We start from the raw sequence: 12,110 nt of genomic DNA, 5'->3' as shown, positions 1-12,110 counted from the left end.
AATGCTCCAAGGGAATACATTAAACCAAAAGGTACTACTATAACCCTATTAGAATGGCCCAAATCCAAAGCATTCACTGAACCAATCGTTGAAGTCCATAAATAGAAACTCACTCATTGCCAGGAGAATGCAATTATACAGGTATGTTGGTAATAAGGAAAATGATGGCAAGGTTATATGGTGAAAATGTTAGGCTTTGTTAGAAATCATCTTCTTTATTGTTTACACAGAAATCCTAAAAACTCAAGTCTAAAACAAAATTACAATGTGGGCGTTTACAACAAGTTTATTCATAGTTGTCTAAACTTGGAAAGAACCAAGATGTACTTCAGTAGCTAACTGAATGGATAAGCTGTGGCCCATCCAGTGTAGTAATCGGTGCTAAAATATAAATGAGTATCCAGCAATAGACATGGAGGAAAGTTAAGCAATCACTAGTTAAAAGAAAAAAATCGGAATACTACATATATATGTACTATTTCTGAAATGTATGTACCCTTTCCAACAACATGGCATAAAAATGCAAAGCCATGAAGACATTAGAAAGGTCAGTAGTTACCAAAGGCCAAGGGACAGAGTTGACAAATGAGAAGGCAGGATAAAGAGAAATAGATTGATGCCATTGTGGTAGATTCATGGTGATGGTAATTCCATGAATGTGAATAAATATATACCAAGAATGAACCCTGATGGAAACTGTGGGAGATACCAGTTGATAATGATGTGTCATTTGGAACAATGTAACACTCAGTGGATATTGATAGCGTGGGAGGCCCTGGATATGTAGGGAGAGGTTATATAGGGAATCTCTGTATCTTCTACTCAATAATTTTTGCCATGAAATATAAAACCAAAAAAAAACTTATTTATGAAAAAATACAACTTCTCACACTCAAATATTTGCATGCTTTCGTTCAAAATATGTTAATGAAAAAGAATAAGCTTACAGCCAAAACTCATTTTTAAATCTAGTTTATCTCCAGTGTATGAGTATTTTATTACTGGTAATATAAATGCCCTTTAATGTAGGCCTTCTCATTTATTATCATGGAGAGTTCTAAAGTGAAATGCAAAGCAACAGCTTCTTGACAAGCTTACAGATTTTAAATTATCCAGATGGGTGAAAGAAATGAGCACTGCAAAGCTTTATCAACATTGATAGAATTGCATTATTCTAAAATGACATAAATAAGCCACTTCAAAAGCTACAACAAGTATATCATGTAAATTTCTGTTAGTTTTTGCCAATTGACAACTTTTGGACCTTAGGCATAAATAATACATTACCGTGCACAACTTGAGCCAATGCATTTGTTAGCAATTTCACACATTTCTAAAACTGCCTTCTGAGAGTTTACCATGGTAATCCTTAGACGAGTGTGTGTGTGTGTGTGTGTGTGTGTGTGTGTGTGTGTGTGTGTGCCCGCATGTGCATGTTACTTCAAAATGTAAAAGTACTTTTTATGAAAGTAGTAAGGGAACTTTTATTATGTGTTAGGTACTTCAACATTCAAGTTCCAACTCTTAATTTCCCCAAGAGACTGACAGCAACAAAAAGACAAACACCCAGAGAAAAACAGGAGGCAGAAAAAAAGAAAAAAAAATGTAAAGGAAGAATTTCAGAACCGAGAAGGGCAAAGACCACTCCCCCAATCTTTATTGGCTGTGTGGCAACGTACCAAGCTGTGGCCAATCCAGCCAGGCGAGGGCTTCCGGAGTCTCCAGAGACACAGGGGATTGTATGCAAATCACCCTTGCAAAAGATGCCTGAGGTACCAGTGTTGGACCCGGTGATTGCAACAAACAGAGAAACCTCTGAGCTGGGAGCCTGCACAAAGATCCAACCCCCACCCTTCACTCTCAGAACAGAGGGGTTCCATCCCACCAAAGCCGCTGGGCCGCACAGCAGGAACCCTAGAACTACATGGTTTGTCCACAGAAGGCCAGAGCAGAAGAACTAAAAGATATTGGAGCTGATCAGGACAGTACAAACAGAGACAAACCCCAGTGTTCAGAACCTGCACAGAGACCCTTCCCTCACCCATTTGCTGTAGTCCTATCCCATGGCACCAACCCAAACAGCATCAACAGAGGCAGAAACAGAGGAGAATCACACAGAGCCACCACTGTTCAGCCCAGTCCACAAGCATCTCAAATGAACTCTGATTGCAGCAGCAACCAGAGACCTACATCACACAGAAACAACAACTAGCTCCAGGGTGAGCACCCCAGAAGAGACAGTGTATCCCTCAGGGGAGACCACAGATGGTGTTAACCCTTAGACCTTTAACAAGACCCATACCCCAACACCTGCACTAGAGGACCCATTAAAACTGGGAACTGTTTGAGAGCTCCACCAGACCACAGAGTATATCCAGCTGGCCAGTCTATATCCAGTACCCCTGGAATACTTTAGATATTTAGAAGGCGAGTTTGAAGAGCCTGGAATGATATATGCCCTGGCCTAAAGACAAACTTTCAACCAAGAATACTGTACCCAGCTAAACTCTCCTTCATAACCAAAGGTCAAATAAAAACCTTCCATAGCAAAGAAAAACTGAAACAACATATATTCCCCCAAACCAGCCCTACAAAAGATGTCCTACACATAAATAAACAACAAGAGCGCAACAAAGGTCAAGAAACTGCACCCAAACTGAGAATCCAAGAACCATAGAAAGTAACCAGATGTTGCAACCACCAAAAGGTAGATAACATGGCAAGAATTCCAAAATACCTCTCAGTCCTAACTCTGAACATTAACAGAGTTAACTCTACAATTAAGCGACATAGACTGTCTAGTTCAATTAAAAAGCAAAATCCTTCTATCTGATGCCTTCAGGAGTCACCTTAACCATACAAACAAATAAATTTTCAAAGTGAAAGGCTGGAAGAAAATCAAACAACCAAATGGACCCCATAAACATGCAGGAGTTGCAATCCTAATATCTAAAATAGACTTAAAATTTGAAATAGTGAGAAGAGATAAAGAAGGTGGCTACATACTAATTAAGGTATCCTTCATATTACAATGGCAAATATTTATTTGCCAAACAACCGAATATCCAAATTTATCCAAGAAAAAAAAAAACATTCTCTCAAATCTGTCAAAGATCCAAAGACATTAATTGTTGGGGACTTTAACATACAACTATAACCACTAGGTAGATCAACTGGGTAAAACCTCAACAGAGAAACTGCAGATCTAAACAAAAGCATAGGTTAAATAGATTTAACAGATATTTACCGAATATTTAACCCAGCAGCATCAGAATACACGTTTTTCTCTGCATCACAAGGAACATTTTCCAAAATAGACCACATTATAGGTGACAAGGCAAACATGTCCAAATTCAGACAAATTGAAATTATACCTTGCATTCTCTCAGACCACAAAGGAATAAAATTGGAACTCATCACCAAAAGCCATCGAAAAGAATGTCCAGTAACACATGGAGGCTGAACAACACACTGTTGAACAACCAGTGGGTCATGGAAGGGATTAGAAAGGAAATTCAAATGTTCATGATATTGAACAAAACTGAACACACAAATTGCCAGTTCCTCTCTGATTTCCTACATCAACAAATTGGAGCGATCTGAAACCAACAATTAAATGAGACATCTTAGCCTCATTGAAAAAGAGCGGAAAGATAAACCCCAATCCAGTAGATGGAAAAAAGTAATTAAAATTAAATCAGAAGTAAACAAATTAGAATCCCCAAAAAACAGAGAATGAATCAACAAAATAAAGAGTTGGTTCTTCGAAAAAAAATTAACAAATTGACAGACTGTTAGGAAACCTTATCACAAAAAGAAGAGAACAAACCCAAATAAACAAACTCAGTGATGAGAATGGAAACATTACCACAGAAACAACCAAGATTCAGAACATTATAAGGGAATACTTATTAAACCCTTATGCTAATAAATTTGAGAACCTGGCAGAAATGGACCTTTTTCCTAGCAAATATTGACATGCTGAAACTAAACCAAGATGAGTTAAACCATATTCACAGGCACATATCAAGGACTGAAATAGAAGCGGCAATAAGAGACCTCCTATCTAAGAAAAGCCCAGAACAGGTGGATTTACAGCAGAATTCTGATAGGTCTTCAAAGCAGAGCTCACACCAATACTCCTACAAATCTTCAATGAAATTGAAAGAGGAAGTTCACTACCGAACTCATTCTATGAAGCCATCATGATCCTCATCCAAAAACCAGGTAGGAACTCATCAAAGAAACAGAACTACATACCCATTTCTTTGGTGAACATTGATGCAAAATTTCTCAAGAAAATTTTGGCCAAACTACTTCACAAATTCATCCAAAATAAATCATACACCATGATCAAACAGGATTCATTTCAGGAATGTAAAGCTGGATCAATGTATGCAAATCAACTGATATAATTCATCGCATCAACAAGAGCAAGGATAAGAACCACATGGTTATCTCAATAGATGCAGAAAAAGCATTTGACAAGATCCAACACCCCTTTATGATGAAGGTTCTGGAAAAATTAGGAATCCAGGGAACATTCCTCAAAAAAGGCTGTATATGACAAACCTACAGCCAGCATTATACTTAATGGTGAAAAATTAAGCCATTTCCTCTTAACTCAGGAATGAGACAAGGATGTCCACTCTGTCCACTTCTCTTCAATTTAGTACTAGAATGCCTAGGTACAGCAATAAGAAAAAATGCAAACATAATGGGAATCGAAATAGGGAAAGATGAATAAAACTCTCCTCTTTGCAGATGACATGATCTGTTTTTAAAGAATCGCACAGACTCCACTCCCAAATTACTCCAGCTGATTCAAAACTTTGAAAAAGTGGCATGGTGTAAAATTAACCCTCAAAAACCCATGGCTGGATCCTTTTCCGGTTCATAAGTGTGATGATTGGATTCTCATGTGCTTGGGTGAAATGTGCCTCCCTCTAAACCTTGTTACAACGAGGGCACATTACCCATCTGATGTAAAAAAAAAAAAATCCATGGTTTTTCTGTATGCCAACCATGAGAATAGCGTGGCTGAAATCAGGAAGCAATTCCATTCTTAATAGCCCCACAGAAAATAAAATACCTAGGAATAAACTTAACCAAAACATTAAAAACCTGATAAAGGAAATCAAAATAGAACTTAGAAAGTGCAAAAAACTCCCATGCCCCTGGATTGAAAGGATAAATATGGTGAAAATGGCAATACTTCCCAAGGCTACACAAAATTTCAAAGTGATACCTATCAATATTCCAACCTCATTCTTCAAGGAAATAGGAGCGGCCATACAAAAATTCATATGGAACAATTAAAGACCCCGAAGAGCAAAATCGATCCTTAATAGGAAGAACAGTGATGACATTTTCTGCTTGTCTCACAAATATACTAGTTATTGCAAATAAGGAAAACCATGGAGCCTATGTTTTTTGGGGGCCTGGCATACTTCACTTAATATAATGTTTTCCAAGTATTTTCATTTCCTATCAAATGGGGCAATGCCATTCTTTCTGTTAGAGACATAGAAAAAGTTGGTATTAGGTGAAATGAACGCCAAGATAAGTTTCCAAATATTCTTTCTTTAAGGTGATTGTTTCTAACATATTTGTAAGATTATTTCTTTGTTGCTTTGTATGTCCCTCCCGCACAGTATAAGCCCTGCTTTCACTTTATATCATGTTGGTATAATTTGTGGAGGGGAAAGGAATAAACAAATCGTTTAAATAGGGATAAATGTGGACGCATTGCAACAATGAGTTGTACAAGTTGTTATGACGAAAAATGAACATTTCAACATTGGCTACGGGGGAGGGGGGAATTATGGGGGTGTTAAGGGGGGAGATAGGAAGGTATAGGAAGGGGCAACAAAGGAGGAGGCAGCAATGCTGGATAAGAAATATACTCAATGGTTGAGAAGTTGGCTCAGTGGTAGAGCACTTGCATTGCATGCATGAGGCCCTGGGTTCGATTCCTCAGCATCACATAAGTTAAAATAAATAAGACAGAAATGGCGCTGTGACACACGTGGTAGAACACTAGCCTTGAGCTGAAGAGCTGAGGAACAGCACCCAGGCCCAGAGTTCAGGCCCCATGACTGGACCCCCCTTCCAAAAAAAAGAGAAATGTACTCATTATCTTGTCCATGTAATTGCAACTACTCTGTGCGGTATTTTCACAATTTAAAAAAAAAGAACAGGCTGGAGGAATATCAATACCTAATTTCAAACTCTACTACAAAGCCATAATAATCAAAATAGCTTGGTAATGGCAAAAGAACAGACCTCAAGACCAATTAATAAAATTGAAAACCCAGAAATGAACTTACAGACCTATAGCCATTTATTCTTCAATAAGGGAGCTAAAGAAATAGAATATAAGAAAGACAGTCTCTTCAGTAAATGGTGCTGGCAAAACTGGTTAATTACTTGTAGAAAATTAAAGCTACATCCTTATATATCAATCTGTACCAGAATCAACTCCAAATGGATTAAAGGCCTTTGAGTCAAAGCAGACACTCTGAAAACCTTACAGGATGAAATAGGAGAAACCCTTGGTCTCCTTGGCACAGGCCAAAATTTTCTTAATAGAGACCCAGAAACACAACAAATCAAAGAAAGATTAGACAAATAGGAGTGCATGAAATTGCAGAGCTCCTGCACGGCAAAGAACATAGCTAGCAAGATGAATATAAAGCCAATGGATTGGAAGAAGATCTTCACTAGCCATACAATGGACAAGCATCTCATATCCAAAATATACCTGAACTCAGAAAATTAAATCCCCCTACAACAAATTCACAAAGAAACAACTGTCCAATAAATAAGTAGGCTAAAGACTTAAAGAGAAACTTCTTTGAAGAGGAAGAAGCATTGCCAATAGACACATGAAGAAATGCTCAAACTCCTTATCCATAAAAGAAATGCAAATCAAAACGACATTGAGATACCACCTCACCCCAGTTAGAATGGCTATAATCAAGAACTCTAATCACAACAGATGCTTTAGAGGATGTGGACAGAAGGAACCCTACTGCATTATTGGTGGGAGTGTGAACTTGTTCAACCACTTTGGAAAGTAGTATGGAGATTGCTCAATAGATTCCACGTAGAGCTCCCCTATGACCCAGCAATCTCACTTTTGGGCATTTACACAAATGATCACAAAGAAGACCATACTAAAGCTTACAGCACGACTATGTTTATTGCAGTATTATTTACCATAGCTAAGATATGGAACCAACCCAGATGCCCCTCAGTAGATGGTATATATACACAATGGAATTCTATGCCTCCATTAGAAAGAATGATATTGCCCCATTTGTTAGGAAATGGAAAGACTTGGAAAAAATTATATTGAGTGAAGTAAGCCAGGCCCAAAAAAACATGGATTCCATGGTTTCCCATATTTGTAATTGCTAGTATATGTCTAAGACAAGCAGAAAGGGTAAGATAATTTTATGTTAGGCAAAATGAACCCCAAGATAAAGATTCAATTTTTTTTTTCTTTCTTGCACTTGTCTCAAACATATTTATAAGATGATTTCTTTGATGTTTTATATGTCCCTCCTCCACGCTATTACCCGTGCTTTCACTCTATTTGATATTGATATAATTTGTGGAGGGGAAGGTAAAAACCAAATCGTTTAAATAGTGATACAGGTGGACCCATTACAACAATGAGATGTACAAGACATTATATCGAAAACAAACTTTACAACTTTGGCGGGTGCGGGGGAGGGGTAGGGGATTCAGTGGCGGGGGAGGAGATGGGAAGTGATGGGAATGAGAAACAAAGTAGGAGGTAACAAGGCTTGATAAGAAATGTACTCATTACCTTCCCATGCAATTGTAACCCCTCTGTATGGTTTTTAACAATAACAAAAAAAAAATACTTGGGTGAACTTGTGTCATCAAACATGCAAATTCACAGATGTGTTATTAAAACATACATATTTTCCTTGAGGGGAATCTTGGGTAAGTTATTCATAATCTTCTAGTTTGTTCCTCAGGGAGAAAAACAGAATGAGGATACTGTGATTTCAGTTGCTCCTGATAAGTGTAAGTGTGGAAATAATGGAGGACAATGACTAGACGTGTAATCCTAGTGACTCAGCAGGATGAGATCAAAGGACCTTTGTTCGAAGCCAAACCCAGGAAGGAAGAATGTATATGACACTCCAATCTCTAATAAACTATTAAAATATCCAGAAATGGGGGTATAGCTCAAGTAGTCGAGTGTTAGCCTCGAGCAAAAAAACTCAGGGACAGGACTCAGACCCTGAATTCAGGCCCCAGGTTGCACACAAAATAATCTGGAAATAGATTTGTGACTTGAATAGTATAGCAGTTTTTTATAGAGAAAATGAAAAGAGGGAGCATGAAGACCTGAGCACAAAGCCCTGAGTTCAAGCCCCACTACTGATCCCCTACTCCTCCTCTCCCCAAATGTTTTGATTTCTAGTTTGTAAGCAAGATGAAGTAGGTGCATTTCTTCTTGTCTCCCCACCAAGCACAACCAATAAGCATGGATGTCACATATCAAATGAACATGAGGCATGTAGAAGGAAGATCAAAGACCTTCGGGCCTGAATGAAATGCATGGTGGTGTTTCCTTGTTTTCCCTCATATTCCAAACGGAAGCTGACACATGAGAAACAGTGGGATACAGAAGAACAACGTAGGTAGATGGGATACTCTTTTAGATAATAACTGCTCATCTCCAGCCAAATACTTCAGGAAGCTTGCATTCTACCTCTTGGCAAAGGATACCTCCCAAGGCAGTGCTCAGTTTCTTACTGTGACATCAATGGAGAATCACAGGGAGTCTGGACTTCACTCATATATGCAGAGAAGGAGCCTGTGGTGTAATTCACACAGTCTTAGAGGAGACTTGGAGGGAACCAGAATTTCACACCTTTCTAGCTGGAATAAAGTCCTAGCCCTAATACCCTCTACCTATTGATGGCAGCATAAGACTCCTGGGGCCAGTTCACAAGGCACTCCACAGTGAAAGGTTTCTCTCCATTGGCAGGAAACCAACCACTTCCAACCTCATCTGGCAGCTATGGGCAAAAGTCTCTGCAATGAGTACATGATCTGAAAATCCTATTCTAAAGAAGACCAGTAAAACCCTGAGACAGACATCAGGAATGCATGTTCATAAGACAATTTTTCACCTTGACAAACAAAAGACAACATTGCCACCAGCTACTTGATACTGATGTTGACATTATTTGACAAAGATTTCAAAGTAGCCATCCTAAAATAAACATTCAAGTCGCAATTATAAACACATTTGAGATAAATGGAAAAAAAGTAGATAATGGAATTTTTCAAACTTAAATGAAACATCTAACATAAAATTCTGTGTACAATCACATGGAAGACAGAAGAAAGCCTCAGTGAACTTGAAGATTACAGTAGAAATTATGTATGTGGAAGTCAGAGAAAAAGACTGAAAGGGAAATGGAGACAAAAGAAAATAAACAGAAGATCTAATATTTTTGTCATTGGAAGGAAGCTGGGTGGAAATATGACAATAATGGAATGGAACCCACTGAAAACTGTAAAAATGGAGGAAATGAATCTGACCTGATTGCAATATATGCATACATGGAAATACCACAAAGAAACATCAACCTAACAAAATGTAAGCTAACTATGCAAAAACAAAAACAAAAACAACAACCCTGAAGAAATCATTTTTGTAATCAATGCAAGAAAAATGGCCCCTTAACTATAATAAAAAATATTTGCCAGGTACCAGTGGCTCATGCCTGTAATCCTAGCTACTCAGGAGCCTGAGCTCTGAGCTCGGGCAGTAAATTCCATGAGACATTCTCCAATTAACCACCAGTAAACCAAAAGTGGTGTTATGGCTCAAGTGGTAGAGCACTTGTCTTGACCTGAAGAATTCAGGGACAGTGCCCAGGCCCAGAGTTCAAGCCCCATGACTGCCCCCCCCCCAATTTTTTTTTGTCAGAAGACACAGGGGTCAAAACAAATATCTTCTAGAAATCAAGGCAAATTCAAAGCATTTCCAGACAAAGAAGTAAAACAATCATTACTATAGGAGTTCCTAAAAGAAGATTTTAAAAAGAAAATAACAGAGAATAAATCTCAGAGCTCATGAAGAGAAAATAGGAGCAAAGGCAGGGTAAAATGCAATAAACTTTGTTTCTTCTCTTGAGTTGTAAAGGTATGTTTGACCAGCTCCTGTACCAGGATACCCAGCAGGGGTAAAGAGATAAATGAAGAGGAAAAATAAGGATGTATATTGCCAAAAAACTTTATGATACTATATAAAATAGAACAAAAAGAACTTGTTGAAAAGGATTTAAGAAAGGGGAAAAAAGATAAAATGATAAAAGGAATGATTTAGATTGGGGTACATTGTACACATGTATGGAAATATCTCATCTTGTATAAATAATATATGCTGAAACAAATAATGAAATTTCTTTACAAACTGAATAAAAAGTGCTAAGAGAGCATTGTGAATATCTCATAACTAAATGATAGCTGAGTACTTATGACTCATACCTATAATCCTAGCTACTCAGAATGCTGTGATCTGAGGATCATGGCTTGAAAGCCAGCCTGGGCAGGAAAGTCCGTGAGACTTTTATCCCCAATTTAAATGCCAAAGTGCTGTAAATGTAGAGCTGTGGCTCAAATGTTACAGCCTTGCTTGGAACAAGTTAAAGAAATTTAAGCGCCAGCATTGGCACAGATGCACACAGAAGCATTCACATACATCCATACACTGGGTCCTATATTCTATTTCCCAGGATGATAAAAAAGATAAAAATATTAAATTAGAAAGACAAAAATGAGTAATTTACATTGTTTTTTTTTTAAAAAAACCTACCATAGCCTGGTGACTGTGGCTCATTTATTTAACTCTAGCTACTCAGGAGGATGAGATCTAAGGATCGTGGTTCATAGCCAGCCCAGGCAGGAAAAGTGATGTGACTCTTATCATCAATAAACAGTCAGGAACCTGGAAGTGGCACTGTAGCTAAAGTTGTAGACTGCTAACCTTGAGCTGTATACTAGAGGGACAAAGACCAGGCCCAGAATTCAAGCTCCAGGACAGAGAAAAAAAAAAAAAAAAAAAAAAAAAACAATAAAAAACTGCCATAGCTGCATTGTGACTTATGTGGTAGAATGTTTTTTTTTTTTTTTTTCCCATAAACGAGGTATGGGTTCAATCCCCAGTGTTTTTTACACCAAAATAGCCCAATAAATTCACACTAACAAAAAATACATCATACTTTAAAAAGAAAATTAAAATTTACAAAAAATTTGAAATACAGCTAAAAGGAGAACCATGCCTCAATCATGAACAACAGTACACACCATCAAGAACGTATTAATTTCCATCAAAACAATCGATACATTGAATGCAATACTATAAAAAGCCTTCACAGGAATTTGTATAGTTCAGAGGCCCCATCAATTAGGAAAAATAAGACGAGGAATAGCAGGCAGATACAATGGACAAAGGTCTCACATCTAAAATATACTTGGAACTCAAAACATTAAATCCCTCAAAAACAAATCCTCAAAGAAACAACTGCCCAATAAATAAGAGGGCTAAAGACTTAAAGAGAAAATTCTCTGAAGAAGAAAGAAGGATGGCCAATAGACACATGAAGAAATGCTCAACTTCCCTAGCCATAAAAGAAATGCAAATCAAAACAACATTAAGATACCACCTCACCCCAGTTAGAATGGCAAAAATTAAGAACTCTAATAACAACTGACGTTGGAGGGGATGTGGACAGTAGGGAACCTTACTTCATTGTTGGTGGGAGTGTAAACTCGTTCAACCATTTTGGAAAGTAGTATGGAGGTTCCTCAAAAGATTCCGCATAGAGCTCCCGTATGACCCAGCAATCCCACTATTGGGCATTTACCCAAATGTTTACAAAGAAGACAACACTAAATCTACCAGCACCACTATGTTTATTGCAGCATTATTTACTATAGCTATGATATGGAACCAACCCAGATGCACCTCAGTAGATGAATGGATCAAGAAAATGTGGTATATATACACAATGGAATTCTATGTTTCCATCAGAAAGAATGACATTGCCCAA

General features: G+C 37.8%; 1 non-coding gene across 1 annotated transcript; it reads left to right on the top strand.

Moving 5' to 3' along the window:
* The first annotated feature begins 4,881 nt into the window (after positions 1–4,881).
* On the top strand, positions 4,882–4,986 carry LOC138834354 (small nucleolar RNA U13). Its single transcript, XR_011374074.1, has one exon. It is a non-coding gene; the product is annotated as a small nucleolar RNA U13 (small nucleolar RNA).
* The last annotated feature ends 7,124 nt before the right edge of the window (positions 4,987–12,110 follow it).

Source organism: Dipodomys merriami, unplaced genomic scaffold (assembly GCF_024711535.1).
Source record: "Dipodomys merriami isolate MVZ:Mamm:240054 unplaced genomic scaffold, mDipMer1.0.p SCAF_212, whole genome shotgun sequence".
Taxonomy (NCBI): domain Eukaryota; kingdom Metazoa; phylum Chordata; class Mammalia; order Rodentia; family Heteromyidae; genus Dipodomys; species Dipodomys merriami.
This window is presented reverse-complemented; position numbering and strand designations above follow the sequence as displayed.